The following is a 16,339-nucleotide window of genomic DNA, read 5'->3' on the forward strand; positions in this document are numbered from 1 at the left end:
GGCCCCGTGGCAGGTGAGGTTGCCGCTAACACCTCCAACACTCCCGGCTGTGTGTGGGGTCCAGTTTATGTGGGTGATGAATAAACGTGTGAGTTGAAATGCAACCCCCTGAGACCCCGTGTCCCCCATTATAGAAAATAACGCTAGAGATACTCATTGAGCACATCCAGAGTTCCCTCTTCTCATGATCCAGTCCTGGAGGAAAAAAAAGTACGATGAACAAGGAAGCAAGGAAGATGGCAAGACCTGGGGTTTTTATCCTTTTCATCCTAACCGGACCCAAGCTCCTGCCACCCCCACCAGGTAACCACTCTGCGATTTGGGCAATTGACCACTGCTTGGTCTCCGTGTCCTTCTCTGTTGGGCAAAAATGCAGTGCCTACCAGTGAGGACCAGGCTCGTGATTCTGGAATCCTGGTGTCCATTCCTAATTCAAGAAAGAATATGGCGAATCTGCAACTTGTCACCTTGGGTCCTGCCACTGTTGTTGAGCAGCGTTTCCTGGGGCTCTACGCACTGTTCACATTTCACAAGCGTCAAAACCGGCCACCCGCCCCACTCCCACCCCCACCCACCCCCTGACCCCAAGGAAGGCACATTAGCGGCCAGCCTGGATGAGTTAATTTGGAAACAGAACTGTTTTGACTTGTCAGACGCCACTACTTTGGCTGTTTTGGCGCACGTGATCCAAGCTTTGGGTCACTTGCCCAGAAAGCAATACCGTGGGCTGAGGGCAGCTTTGTGCTCCGGAGAATTGTGCAGGCTGAGCCAGGTGGGCCTCTCTCCCTTTGGAGAAGCTCGCACATGCCTCCGAGAACCCCTGCCCCATCTTTATCAGCAAGGAGTCTCCACAGCTGCTGGCGGGTCGCCAGCTCAGCTCTCCAGCTCCATGTCTGCCCCAGAGTCGTCAGTCTGGGTGTCACTGCTGGGATACTGTGCATCGGTTGGCCCAGTAACCTGGGTGCTAAGTTGTTTAGTAGTGTCTGACTCTGTGCTACCCCATGGACTGCAGCCCGCCAGGCTCCTCTGTCCATGGGATTCTCCAGGCAAGGATACTGGAGTGGGCTGCCATTTCCTCCTCCAGGGGATCTTCCCGACCCAGGGATAGAACCTGCATCTCTTAGGTCTCCTGCGTTGGCAGGCGGATTCTTTACCACTGAGCCGCCTGGGAAGCCCTACAGGGATGCTGAATGTCCCTCAATGTTGGGGAGCCCTTGGACCCACTGGAAGGGAATGCCCAGGTTGCCAAGAAACTGGCAACAGAGTGAGCCCCCATCCCTGCTCGTCAGACTGGCGAATCTGAGGTTCAGGAATCTGACCCTCAGAGCTTTGGTTCCCAGGTGGTTCTTTAACCACTGCACTGCCCAGCCACCTCATCCCACCCAGTTAGAATTCCCCTTCTGATGAACCAATGTTTCAGTGGCCATTCCTCACTTCCCAACCTCCTTCATTGACCATCATTAAGGCAAACAGAGACACAAGGTCTGAAAGTCCCAGAGGAAGGGACCCCATCAAGCTCAGTGGCTTGTCCCAAGTAACCCAGATGAACCAACCCTCCAGACTGTGGGTGCCAGTTACAGCATCCAACACATCTGAGCAGGGAGCACGGGTTGCTGGGTGACTGTGATGCTAAAAAGACCGTCCCACCCCTCCACAGCCCTTTCTGTCCTTGATTACGGTTCTTACCAGTTGGCCTGACCAAACCACTGGAGTTCCCAAGGCTTCATGGAGCCCTCCTCAAGGTCAAGGTCAAGGTCATCTTCACCTCCTACATGGCCTTGCCCACTCATGACCTCTCCTGCGCATTGGTCACCCTGAGGCCAGACAGTCAAAGCTGTGGATTCCAGGGGGTGAGACTGGCTTCCCTTTCACTGATGGCTGTGATCTGGAACACCCAATGCAGGTGTCCTCTCTGTTTTCTATTTTTTTTAATTTATTTATTTTTAACTGAAGAACAATTACCATATTCTGCTGGTTTCTGCCATACATCAACATGGATCAGCCATAAGTATACATATGTCCCCTCCCTCCTCCTCTCTGTTTTATTCAGCCTGGGAAAGAAGAGAGGGAGGAGGTCTGGGTGAAGTCTAGCGTCGGTCAAGGGTTTCAGCAAGGTGGGATGCAGATGTGCACATTTGCAGAAAGGGAACAGGGGACAGAGAAGCAGGAAGGAGCATCACTGAGAAGAAGGTTGATGGAGTTCCTAGAGGAGGCAGCAGGTGGAAGTGGGAACACACAGGAAGCTGAATTTTATAAGGTGGGGGAGGGACGGGACTCGGCCATCACTGCTTGGAAAGCCACTGGAGCAAGGGTGCTCCCTATGGCCTTTTCCAGCTGAGGGAAGAGACCTCTCTGATTGTCTGCCTTCCCCGTCCTCATTGGGGACTTCTTACCCTGTGACCCCAGTAACCATCCCACTGCCTTCCTGCAGCCCAGCTCAGCTCCTTGGCTGCCCCCCCAGGGGGGCCTGCAGGTGTGTGCAGGTAGCCGGAGGGACCTGCTCAACGTCACATTGCACCTGGATTCCAGCACAGACTCTGCAGGCAGCCTGAGAGCAGAAACTCTAGGGGATGGGGAAGAGAAACCAGAGCTGAAACGGCATGTCTAGGGCAAAGTGAAGCCCACCCTCCCACCCCCAGTGACATGCCATGACAGCAAGGGGACTCAGGGAGACCCTTCTGTTTGGGAGAGCTTAAGGGGCGAGGAACTCCATCTTTGGAACCTCAAAGCATCGGGAAAACTGGTCTCCTGAGCGCGGTCGTGACTCTGGTTGGACAGCAGCCATGTGCCCTTGGCAGGTCCGTTTCTTGCCATGGACTAAGCGAGGCCCGGGACCCCAGCAGGGCTATGCTGCCCTGGTCCTGAGGCTTGGCATCTCTCCTCACTCTCCTCAGGTCTCCTCTGCACCTCTGAAGACACCAGCAGGTCTCAGGCCCACGAGTGGCACTGAGGGTGCACGGACGCTGCTGCTGGGGCCTCCCATAGAAGAGTCCTTGGCTGCAGACGGAGGAGGCTCCCCGGGCCAATGGGAGCAAGAGAGACCTGTAGGAAGGCTCTGGCGGGCGAGGGGTGCTCATAGAGTCGGGGTGCTGGTAGCAGAGGCTACTGCGCGCCAAGAAGGATTCACCCAATTCCTGTCCATCCGGAGTCCCCTGTTCAGGGGTCATGGTCCTGGGAGAGTGTCTGGACATGTCTAGCCTGTGGCCCTCTGTCCCAGGGCAGAGGACACAGAACTTGTCTCTTTGTCTTCTGTGGGGGGAGGTGGGCACCGGAGGCACTGAGAGGGAGATGACACCCCTGGAGGAAAAGCAGGGACCTCTTGGCAGCTTGAGCTCGAAGTCAGCGACAGCAGCCCCACATCCGTTTGGCAAGATATGAAATGAAAGGCTTGAGTGCAGAGACCAGGAGAGCAGGACCGAGTGAGACGCGGGATGCAGCTGGGGGCGGGGGTGTCGGGGAGAGCACGGATCCAGAGGCAGGCCCTTCCCAGCTCAGGTTCCAGTGACTTCTGCAGGCCGTGTGTTCTATTTAGAAGCCTTGGCTGCTTGGTTGAAGTTCAGATGGTGGTCCCACACTGAGTGCTAATCTCTGCTTCACAAAATGTCCCTGAAAACACCACGAGTGCTTGTTCCCATACTCAGGCTAGACCTGGAATCCACAGGCCTCTGCCCTTTCGCTCTGTGGCTTCTGAGCCTGGCGTCCTGGGGCCCCGCATTTGTGCAGCCAATTGGAGCGCATTTACTGTGACTTTGATCAGCCTGGATTGGGAAACCTCTAGGAAAGGGGGAAACTTCCCAAATCTCCATTCCACAGAGTCAGTGCTTATTTCAATCAAGAAGCCTCGAACTCACATATTTCTATTCTTGGGGGCTGTGGTTTCGCCTCTTGAAAACTGAGCTGTTCGATTGCCTCCCTGCACAGTCAGATGCCGGGGGACAAGGCAGAGCACAGTTTCCAAAGGCAGGGAGTGGAGGGGTCTGGCCAAGCTCGGGTTTGGACCTGGGTTTAGAGGGCAGATCTTCCTGGCTCATCCCAAAGTGGCAATAAGCCAGGAGTCTCCCTGCCAGGAGGGCCTCGCCTGGTGCAGGCGCCTTCCCCCAAAGCTGGCTCTCCCTCTGTCTGCCCTGTTAGGGCTTGAGGCTGGGCGGGGGGGCCGGGGGGAACCAGTCCCTCGTTGCATTTTGCCTGGCCAATCGGCCACCTTCGAGACATCTTTGTAGCCTCAGAGTCCTTCTCCCACTGGAGTCTAGACTGGAGCCTCCTTGACCTGTGCCTGGACCCTCCATGAGCCTTTTCCTCCTCCAGCCCAGATGGGTGCAGGTGGAAGCGTTTCCCAGGCCCTCCCCCACCCGCCCCACGCCAGCTTCTCCCTGCCCTTTCCCGCTGTTATTGCTTGTGTTGATTTGCATGCCATTTTGCTTGTGGTCTCCATAGCAACAACTACCAAATGGCCTAAGGATAATAGAGGGGCTGGGGGGGGCGGTGCTGGGGGAGCGCTATGATGAGGGATTTGACTTCTAAAAAATGAACACGGTGATTCCACTGCATGCTTGGCACAGGCTGGCAACCCCTCCCCAGTCTTTCCATCGCTCAGGCCCCCTAGTGTGTCTCACCCTTGGTCCCTACCTTCCGAGGGGGAGGGGAAGCAGCATCTTGCAAGGAGCACTGTCTCTGGCTCTAGAACAATGGAAAGAACAGAGCGAAGCAGAGGAGGCCAGGGATGGGGTGGGAGTACCCACCGAGGGCAGCCTGAACTCTGTGCAAGCGGCTCCATCTTATGATAAAAATCTCAAGTCAAAGTCTTGTCTTTTCTTCACTGCCCGTTTTGCCTCTGGTCCCACCACTTCCTTCCACCCTTTCCAGCCTCCTTTCTGCTAAAAAAAAACAAAAAAACAAACCCACAAAGCATTACTTCATGTCTTAGGGCCTAGCTGCTAGGTCCAGAATTCAGAAAAATAACCCTCTAATTCCTTACATGTGTCCAGCCCTGAGCTGTTTACAAAACGCATTCATGGCAGCAGACCTCAGGTCCCAGGGAGGCTGGAGGCAGGACTGGGGGACTGTCCTTATTTAAAGATGAGAAAGCAGAGGCTTGGGGGTCGGGGGCAGGCGGGCGGGGGCCGGGTGGAAGTGGGGCTGGCCTCCCCCAGGCCTGTGCGTCTTGCCACAGGAAGCTGGAAACCCATTCCTTATTTTGAATACTTTACATACTGCAGGGTAATTTCTCACTTCCCAGTCCCACATCTCTGTGAGTCAAGGAGATCGACCCTGGACAGGGCTCCTGCCCCATCCCCCAGCCCTGCCGTCCTTGGTCTCTGCGCATGGCACTCGTGGCACCTGGGAGCATGACGAGAGCGGTGGGCAGGGAGTGGAGAACGTGCTGGAAAAGAACAGAAGACAAAAACAAGCATTGCTTGGGGAGCGGGAATAAACTCATACACCGATCATTCCCTTAACAGATGCTGAAATGAGGCCCAGGGAGGCTGAGCAACTTTTGGGGCATATGTGTGCGTACATACCGCAGAAGGCGATGGCACCTCACTCCAGGGGCACCCCACTCCAGTACTCTTGCCTGGAAAATCCCATGGGCGAAGGAGCCTGGTGGGCTGCAGTCCATGGGGTCGAGAAGAGTCGGACACGACTGAGCGACTTCACTTTCACTTTTCACTTTCATGCATTGGAGAAGGAAATGGCAACTCCCTCCAGTGTTCTTGCCTGGAGAATCCCAGGGACGGGGGAGCCTGGTGGGCTGCTGTCTATGGGGTCGCACAGAGTCGGACACGACCGAAGCGACTTAGCAGCAGCAGCAGCAGGAGTGTGTACATACAAAGACAGGCACAGAAACACACACACAGTGTTTCTGTTGGGACCATAAGTCATCAAAGGACAGACCCCACTTGACAAATGCCTTCCTCCCAGAATCCACCTGCCCATTCGGGAGACACAGATTCGATCCCTGGGTCGGGAAGGTCCCTTGGAGGAAAAAATGGCAGCCCACTACAGTATTCTTGCCTGGAGAATCCCATGGACAGTGGAGCCTGGTGGGCTATAGTCCATGGGGTCGCAAAAGAGTCGAACACCACTTAGTGACAAGAGAGCCACGGGAACTATGTCCTCAAGCCCAGCCGCTCCATTTCAGACAGGGGACGGCACACTACAGCCTGCGGGCCGCATCCAGCCCTCTGCCTGTCTCTGTGAATGGTTGCTGGAGCACAGTGTCCACGCCTGCTCTCAAGCTGTGAACGCAGAATTGAAGAGTTGCAGCAGAGGCTATGATCGCAAATTCTAAAATATTGTTTGTCCCTTTAATGAAGTAGCCTGACTTCTGGTATAGAGGGTTGAGTGCAGGAATATTATCAGGCTCATTTTTTTTTTTCCAGTTCAGTTCAGTCGCTCAGTTATGTCCGACTCTTTGCAACCCCATGAATCGCAGCACGCCAGGCCTCCCTGTCCATCACCAACTCCCAGAGTTCACTCAGACTCACGTCCATTGAGTCAGTGATGCCATCCAGCCATCTCATCCTCTGTCGTCCCCTTCTCCTCCTGCCCCCAATCCCTCCCAGCGTCAGAGTCTTTTCCAATGAGTCAACTCTTCGCATGAGGTGGCCAAAGCACTGGAGTTTCAGCTTTAGCATCATTCCTTCCAAAGAAATCCCAGGGCTGATCTCCTTCAGAATGGACTGGTTGGATCTCCTTGCAGTCCAAGGGACTCTCAAGAGTCTTCTCCAATACCACAGTTCAAATCGGGTCACTTGTCCAACCGCTGTCTGTCATTCACGATCTGGGGAGAGTCACTTATTTAAGAGACATTTCTGGAACCTCTGCTGTGTGTTGAAAACCAGAATAAGCCAAGAAACACACAGAGGGGGCACATGGTCCTGCCCTCAGAGGGCTCACAGGATCTCGAGAGCCCCGACCGCAGATGCAGGGTACAACGGTGGGAGGGTGGATGCTCCGTGGCAGGCTGAGCCGTGGTGGGAAGCCGGGATGCATGTGGAGTGCGAGGTGCTGGTGGCATAGCCAAGTGGAGGTGAAAGCAACACCATTGCCTGCGTAAGGGTCCAGCGTGCGGAAGCCAGAGTGTGGGCTGGGCATGCAGGGTGGGGGTCATTTCTATGTGGCTGGTGTGGTCGAGAATGACAACGTGCTAGAGAGGCTATGCTGGGAGAAGGAAACTTTAAATGGGAAGCTCCAGGTGGGTCTTTCTGCAGCACAAGCCGTGACACGGCCCCACACAGCATTCGTGATGATCTTCTCAGTAAACTTCCAGGAAGTAGAGCAGAGCCTCTAAACAGCTCAAAAGTCCAGGAAGGAGCCTGACTCTGAACTCCGGGTTCGGCTAAGCGAATCTGACCCCCCACAGATTTCTGCACGTCCCTCCAGCACAGCCCTGGCCCCACAGAAGTGATGGCGACATGGTCACCGTGCACATCTCTGCTCCCTGCTCCTCGAGGGTGGGGGACCGTCTCCGTCTGCTCGGCAACCCCGGGTCTCCGCACCACACCTGATATATACAGCAGGGGGACTCAGTCATTAAGCCTGCATTGATTGGCCGTCTCCGTGCAGGGTGTGTGTTCGTTTCTTCTCCTAAACTTCCTTAAGAATAACGTACACGGATTTAGGCTGCAATGAAAACAATCGTTTTAGGATGGTCGCTGCAGGCACAGGTGCGCCAGCTGCTGAAGTTTAGCCAACAGAACGTTCACCGAAGTAGGCAAGGTCCCATATCTGCACCATCCAGGATGGTAGCCACTGGCTGGCTGCCTGTGGCTATCAAACACTTGAAACGTGGCTAGAGCAACAGAGGAACTGCATTTGTACATTTTATCTCATTGCAGCTGATTTTAAATAGCTACATATGATCAGAGGCTTCTGCACTGGGCAGGGCAGCTCTGGGGGCTCTTCTCACGTGTCAGGAGCTTCTAGCAGGGGGCCTGGGTCCCCTTCCTCCGGGAAGTACCTGGGACATGCCGGCTATGGGGACAGAACCCCGGTCTGCTGAGCTGACAAGTGCAGGCAGGGGGAGAGTGAGTGAATTGCCCTCCAAACAGCTGGCTTTGCTTAAGGAGAATTCCCGCTCCCCCACCTCCCACCGCTTCCCCCCTGCCCTGCACTGGCACGTGGGCAGTGTGTTGGACACTTGGCAACTGCAACCGCTCTGCTTGCCAACTCCCACCCGCCGGCCTCCCTCCCTCCTTAATTAGCTCAGGGGCAGCAACTTCATTTCCCTTTGCCAAGATCAGGAGCCAGTATCCTGGCATGTGCCAGTCCTGATGGAGTGGAGAGGAACCAGTCAGCACAGGCTGGGCACCTCCCCCTCATTGGGGCAGCCTCCCTATCCCACCCTCGCGGCTCCCCCAGAACCCCAGGCAAGCTCAGTCCGTGGGGCTCAGAGATTTGCAGCTCAGTTAGGAGGAGGGTTGTGCCTCCTCTGGGCTGTGCAGAGCGATGTCTCCATTCAGGGAAGGGGTCAGCCTGAGGGAGGGGCTGCATAGGGAAGGGATGGGAAGGGCGTAGGCGTCAGCTCTGGCCCTCTCCTTCTCTGTTCTGCCCTCCAGTCTCTGATGAGCGTGGATGCATCCTGCAGGAGAAGCTGAGGCTCCTCTCCAATTAATAAGAGAGGATCAGTCCCTGGGTCAGGAAGATCCCCTGGAGGAGGAAATGGCAACCCACTCCAGTACTCTTGCCTGGAGAATTCCATGGACAAGGAGACTGGTGGGCTACAGTCCGTGGGGTCACAACGAGTCAGACACGAGTCAGAGTCAGTGAGAGGCTAACACTTTCACTTTCTCACTTCATCCCTCCCTCCATTGCCTCCGTCCTGGGCCCTCCGCTGAGGCATCTTGTCTTGGGCACCTGCAGGGCTCACTCAAGGGGGTTGGTAGGCACACCAATTTCTGGATCCCATGCCCAGCTATTCAGTCCCAAGATCAGGAACAGGGCCTGGGAATCTTAACAATCCCCCAAGGTGCTCCTGCAGCTGGAGGCCCAGGTCCACTCTGAGAACCCTCGTTCTGAAACCCAGGGGGGGGGGGCGGGGCTGGAAGGGACCTGGCCTCAGCTCATTGGGCCCCATGGTACAGACAGGCAAACAGGAGAGGGGCGGACCATGGCAGACAGTTGGAAGATACAGAAGAGGAAGCTAGGGCTCCCTCTCCTCTCAGAGCCAGGAAAAAGGGTCCTGAGGCAGAAGGTGCCCCAGGAGGGGGTCGTGTGGCTTCCCCCAAACCCCCCAGCCTGATCAGGGAGGTGAGGAGCTGGCCTGAGCGGGAGGATGGTGGACCAAAGCCCCCACGTGTCCCCTCCCCTGCGGGTTAAGCAGGTCTGTGCTTGTTTCCCCTCAGAGATGCTGTCGAGAGGCCAGCTGACCTCGGCCTGATCCAAGCTTCAGGTGACCCTTCCTGGCCCAGGCCCTGAAAGGGCCCCAGAGGTCCTGCTGTGACGGCCAGCTGCCCCCCAGGCAGGGACGGGGGAGTGCAGACACAGACCGTCGAGGAGCACGGGAGACCAGCGCGCCTCCAGAGCTCCTGCCTTCTGGCCCTCCCGACACCGCTTCTCCTATAGAGACAACTGCTCTCCCCTGAAATGCCCCCGCGTGGCTGTCTGCAAATGGGGCTGAGTAAATAAACACCAGGGAGTACCTGGCAAGTGGAAGGCTCTCTGCTGGTTGTGAAAAGGGAGGGAGGGCAGGGATGTGCGGCGGGAGGATGGGGGGGTGGGGAGGTGAGCTAGTGGACAGAAAAGGGAGGGAGGAAGAGAGAAAGGAAGAGAAAAAGAAAGCATTTGTAAAATGCCAGTGGAAGAGCAGAAAAGAAATTACCGAACTGGAAACTAGAAGTCTCGGCGTTAGTCTCAGCCCCCTTCTTAACTAGCAGTGTGACCTCCGCCCTCCTCCCCTGCAGATGCTCTGCCAGGGGGTGGGGGGCTCTCTGCAGGCCTCGTGTGGGTGGGCCAAGGTGCCCTGACATCGGCTTTGACATCCTAGGATCCCCGCCACCAGGACCTTCTCGCCGCCACCAGGACCTTCTCCAGAAACGGATGGGTTTTTGGCATCTGGGTTCCCTCCCAGGCTCCCTAGCAGGACGGGGAGGAAGCCGCCGCCTCCCAACACCACTCAGGTGAGGCTCATCAATAATGACAGGGAAGGATGTCAGGCTGTGTCTGAAGCCACCCGGGGCCCAGCAGCCTGCCGCGCGCTTTGTCATAAAATATTTTGTCACCTGGGGAAGAATCATCACCGATGAAATATTTCAGGAGACAAAAACAAGAGGTGCATTGATTTTTCTGCGAGGTCAGACAACTTCTGGGAAGCCTCTTGGAACTCAGTTGTCACGGGGTCTCTCTCTGAACATCCATTTAGCCTGTGATGTCAGCGGCCTCTGACCCAGGTGGGCTCGCTTCCCTGAATACAGGCTGTTCTTTGCTGAGGCCAGCATCATCCTCTGCTCTCGCCGGACTCTGGAGAGCACGGGTGACCCAGATCCAGGGAATATTTCCTCTCTGGACTCATCCAAGGTCTGCACAGGTGGCTCCAGGACAGCCTCTGTTGATGAGCGAAGTTTGTCATTAGTGAAGTTAATGGCTCGTGTGGAAGCACCTGCAGGGCTCCCCCACCGCCACCCCCATCTACAAAGCTGAAACCAGAGCAGGATAGTAACAGAACAGCTGAGACTAAGTGAGGCCAACAGATCAGGAGAAAATGGCCATTGAAAAGACAGTTTGTGACTCATGGTTCCCAAGACAGGGGGCCACACCAGGCCTGGAAAGGCCACATGGGGGAGCACCAGAGGCAGCGAGGAGAAACATGGGTAAGAGCCTGGGTGGTGGTTTCTGTGGGAAGGTATGGGCAAGGCAGGGTGAGCAAGCTTAGGGTTGGATAGCTTGAGTAATTTTTGGAGGCTCTGGGGCTTAGGGACTTCCCCTGGTTGTCTGGTCCCTGGCCCTGGGGTGATTAGGGCAGATTGTTAGGAGCCCAGAGGGTGAGAGCCCTGTAGAGGAGGTGGGTGGTGGTGTGGACTCTGGATTAGTTTGTTTGTATATAAAAAGCACATTCGGGTGAGTTGTTTGCAATCTCTAGGAATTGGCTCACCCTGGAAGGATGTCTCTCCAGTATCAGCAAAGATCCAGATGTCAAAGCATCAGAAATCTAGTCAATAAAAGACATGGTTAATACACAGAGCTGAAGTGGCTCTCCCCTATTTGCAGATGGAAATAGGGATCTATACAATATGGTGGAGACCTAAGCAGAGTTTCTAACCTTTTGTCACAACTGGTCCCTTTCAAGAACAGGATGGAGGCTATAGGCAGGAGCTATCCAGTATGATACTCACAAGGCACATGTGACATGCGACTAGTCAAAAATGCTATGTCCATGTGTACAGAACACACACTCGATTTGGAAGACCCAGTACGAATCGAGGATTGAAAATATTTCATCATCTGTTTGTATGTCAAAGAAAAGTTATGACCAACCTAGCATATTCAAAAGCAGAGACCTTACTTTGCCAACAAAGGTCCATCTAGTCAAGGCTATGGTTTTTCCTGTGGTCATGTATGGATGTGAGAGTTAGACTGTGAAGAAGGCTGAGCACCGAAGAATTGATGGTTTTGAACTGTGGTGTTGGAGAAGACTCTTGAGAGTCCCTTGGACTGCAAGGAGATCCAACCAGTCCATTCTGAAGGAGATCAGCCCTGGGATTTCTTTGGAAGGAATGATGCTAGAGCTGAAACTCCAGTACTTTGGCCACCTCATGCGAAGAGTTGACTCACTGGAAAAGACTCTGATGCTGGGAGGGATTGGAGGCAGGAGGAGAAGGGGACGACCGAGGATGAGATGGCTGGATGGCATCACGGACTCGATGGACATGAGTCTGAGTGAACTCCGGGAGTTGGTGATGGACAGGGAGGCCTGGCGTGCTGCAATTCATGGGGTCGCAAAGAGTCGGACACGACTGAGCGACTGAACTGAACTGAAATATTGACATGATAATAAATAGAATACATTGGGTTAAATAAAATATACCAATACATTTCATTTTACTTGTTTCTTTATACCATATCTACTAGAAAGTGGAAAAGGACTCAAAAGTGGCTCAAATTCTATTTCCATTGAACAACAGTGCCCTCAGCCTCCCTAGGGGACTAGAGACTAGACATAAGAGTACACACAACACAGTCAAAAGATAGTATTGAGAGATGTTATCCCAGGATCTGGTTTACTCTCCCAAGTTTACTGTCTTTCCAGAGTCAAAAGGACCCAGGAGAAGGAATCAACCCAGCATCACTGCACCCATTCCCTAGACACATGAATAACTATGCTGTAAGAACCCAGTCCTGAAAAAACTGTGTCCTCTCTCTGGACCCCAGAACGTAGTTTTGAGTCCTTGGTGCCAGAAACTTTTCTCGAGGCTTTACAGCACATCTCCTCTTTGACTGAACGTAATTTCTTCTCTCCACATTGGGTCTGCGCTGGCCCTGGGGAACATTTGCTCAGTTCTCTCCTTCTGTGAGCCCTTGCTGTGCTGCGCTCAGTCGCTTCAGTCTTATCTGACTCTTTGGGACCCCATGGACCCTAGCCTGCCAGGTTACTCTGTCCATGGGATTTTCCTGGCAAAAAATAGTAGAGTGGGTTGCCATGCCCTCCTCCAGGGGATCTTCCTGACCTAGAGACCAAACCCTCTTCTCCTGCATTGCAATTGGATTCCTTACCTGCTGAGCCACTGGGGAAGCCCCTCTGAGTCCGTATGCAGTGGTAATTGGGCACTTTAAGAATAAGACCAGAGGGACTTTCCTGGTGGTCCAGTGGCTAAGACTCAGCACTCCCAGTGAAGAGGGTCCAGGTTTGATCCCTGGTCAGGGAACTATTCCTAGATCCCACGTGCTACAACTAAAGATGGAAGAGCCATGTGGCAACTAAGACTCAAAGCAGATAAATAAATAAAATGCATATTGAAAAAAAGTAAGCCCAAACCCTGAGCTCTGGTTCTATGGCTGCCACTGACCAGCTGCTGGACTTGGAGCAGGTTACTCAACCTCAGCCAACCATTGGTTAAATGACAATGATAAGCCCTCTGTGGTATAATGAAGACTTTTGCTTGGTCTTTGTCCCCAGTTCCCGGTAGAGAACTTCAAAAACTCTTAGAATTTTCTAAGTGAAAGGAGAGTCTCTGTTGCTAGTGAGATGACCCATGGCAAGTTCTAGATGGCTTCAAGATGGGGACTGGTCACCAGAAAGATCAACCACATAATTAGAGGGTTAGAACTTTGGACCCCTCCCTTTTCCAAGGGAGAAGACTCTGGAGATTGAGTTCAATCTTGCAGTCAGTGATATAATCAACCACATGTGTGTAATGAAATCCAATAAAAACTCTGGGCTCAAAGCTTTTATTTATTCTGGATATTAATCCCTTATCAGATACGTGGTTTGCAAAAATTTTCTTCCATTCTGTACTTTTTTACTCTGTCAATAGCATCTTTTGCTACCCCAGCGCTTTCAATTTTCATGAAGTTCAGAAGTCCAATTTGTCTACTTCTCCTTTGGCTGTTCATGCCTCTGCCATCGTAAGAAATCATTGCCAAATTCAAGGCCACAGAGTTTTCACCCTACGCTTTCTTGTAAGGGTTTTGTAGTTTTAGCTTAGCTTTTGGATCTCTGATCCATTTTGAGTTAATTTTTGTATGTGGTGTTAGAACTGACATTGGCCTTGACACTCTCGTCAAGATCGTTTGTGTGTGTGTGTGTCGATTTCTAGGGTCTCTGCTCTATTCTATTGGCCTAAATGTCTGTCTGTATGTCAGCATGCTGTTTTGATTACTGTAGCTTTGTAAAGTGAGTTTTGAAGCTACTGGTGCTTGCTGGTTGGTGAATACAAGGCCACACCAGGAGAACGATGCCTCCTGATTCCACAGAGAGAGGGCTGGGAAGTTGTGTGTCCAGTACTCTCCCAGATCTTGCCCTGTGTGTAGCCTTTACAATAAAACTGTAGTTAAAAAAAAAAATACAGCACTGTCCTGAGTTCTATGCATCATGTTTGAGAATTGCCAAACCTGAGGCGGCCATAGATAAAGCCATCTGGTCGGAAATGAGGGTGTCCTGGGGCCCCCTGGCTGGCCTCTGACGTGGGAGAAGCCTTGTGAAGAACTCAGTCCTTACTTTGTGGAGTCTGACAATAACTTGGCGCAAGCCGTGTCACACTTGAGTTAGTCCATCCAGCTGGGATGGAAACAAAATACTCCTGATGAAGTGTTGCAAAGATTAAATGGAGTAATAAGTGTAAAAAGTCAGCCCTGTGCCCTGCCCACACCAAGAACTTTGGCACATGGCAGCTCTTACGTTTGATTGTTTTAACAAAGTCTTCGGTTTCTGCCAATGGACGGGAGGCTGAACGGTAAGGCCAGTCCTGGCTTCTAAATGGCCACAGAGCCTCAAGGGGACCGCATCACCTCTTAGTCCTCTGTTTCCTTGGCTGTGGCATGGAGATACTAGACAAAATCACGTCTAAGCTCCCCCCAGGCTCCAAAATCTATGAACAGGCATGCCAAATTTTACCGCCAAGTGTGCTTTTAAATCTCAGAAATATAACATTCTATGATACTCTGGGCTTCCTCATTAATAAAGAATTTCAGTTCAAGAAAGAGATCCGTTGTCATGGGCAACCATAATTGAACGGCAGTATGCTTACCCCTTCTGTAGCTGATGCTGATGCTCAAACCCCATGGGAGGCCAAAGCACGGCCATCCTCCAGGTTGAGAAGCCCCCAGATTGCAGGCAAAGCACCTGGAAAATCCAATGTTCTGGAGGGAGCTCCTTGCTCACACGGGGAAGTGTCTGTTCTCCCAAACTGGAGATAACGAGGCACCCAAGCAGCGGGACTGGAGCCTGGCTCTTCGGGGGCTCATATAGACGTCCACTGGGGGGCTAGAATGATTTTAAAACACCGTGCAAATCAACCAAGACTGAATTGGTCTCTGCTGAGTGTGTTAAATGTGTTTCATAACATTCTGATCCCATTAAGCCTGTAACTATGAGCCATTCAGATGCAGGAGGCCTCCGTGACCCTGTGAAGCGCTGTCTCTCAGGGTCACTCCAAGCACCTGCTCCTCACCCTCCCGTTTCCTGCCACCCACAAGGTAGACCTGCCGCTTGCTCTCATCTGACTCCCCTGGGCTAATGCCTCTAAGTCTTCTTTGCTTCAGACTCAGGCTCAAGCTTTACATGGGGTCCACTTTCCTGCACAGCTGACCTGGGGTGTCACACTCCTCACTGTGGAAGAGTGGGTGACCACCAGGCAGTGGGGCCTCCCTCCGTCCCAGAAGGTGTAGTGGGGATGGGACAGTGCTTGTGCCCGGTGGTGACTCTCCTGGCTCCCCCAAGCCACGTGGATGCAGATTCACACCGTGTTCATGCTCCAAGGATCTGATGCACCTTCTGGAAAAAGGAAAAAAATGAACACTTTGCTTACCAATGAGGAAGGGGCTGGAATGGCCTGGCCCCAGCTTATGTCTTCTATGTGGGCAGGCATGCATTCCTGAGTCCCCAGGACCATCTTCAGGTCCAGGGATTCACTGGAAAATCTCACAGAACTCAGCAAAGCCATTGAATTCCCATGAGCATAGTCCATCCCAGGGAGAGGACACAGATAAACGTCAGCAGTGGAAAGAGGTGCCCAGGGCAGCATCCAGGTGAGACCAGGCCTGAGTGTCCAGATTCCTCTCCCAGTGGAGTCCTGTGGAAGGCCTCCAATCCTTTCAGAACCATGTTCGACAGCGCTCACCAAGTGGGGATGGCCACCTGAGCCCTGGGGTCCAGAGGATTCACTGGGAACTGACCACATAGACATCAATGACCACGCACATGGTTGACCTTTGTCTGCATCCCCTCAAGAGGTCAAACTGATAGATCGTTGGCCCAAGAACACCTCCCTAAACCACACTGTCAGCCCAGACTATCCAGTGTGGTCCAAGGCCCCCAGGTAAACAAAGATCCTCCCAACAGCTTTGTGGGAAATGGGTGATTGCTCTTGTCTCCAGGCACCAGACAGCTCCCAAAGGTTACATTACTTGCCCAGGGCTTCACAGTTACTATGCAATCAACCCTGATGCTCCTTCTAAAGATCCTCTCCCTCCCCTTAGCTTCTAGGCATCTCTCTACCCCAGCCTGCAAAGCCCCTTCCCCTCTTTCTCTGTCCTCACCCTCCCTCCATAGAGAATTTAATCATTCCAGCCTCCCCCACCACATGATTAGACCTCTCCAGAGCTGACTCTGCACTTCCCTGCCCGTGCTCAGCGGTATCACGTTGGCAGTGAGGTTATTTACATCATGGACCTTGACAAAGGCCCA

Source organism: Oryx dammah, unplaced genomic scaffold, assembly GCF_014754425.2.
Source record: "Oryx dammah isolate SB20612 unplaced genomic scaffold, SCBI_Odam_1.1 HiC_scaffold_8, whole genome shotgun sequence".
In the NCBI taxonomy this organism is placed as follows: domain Eukaryota; kingdom Metazoa; phylum Chordata; class Mammalia; order Artiodactyla; family Bovidae; genus Oryx; species Oryx dammah.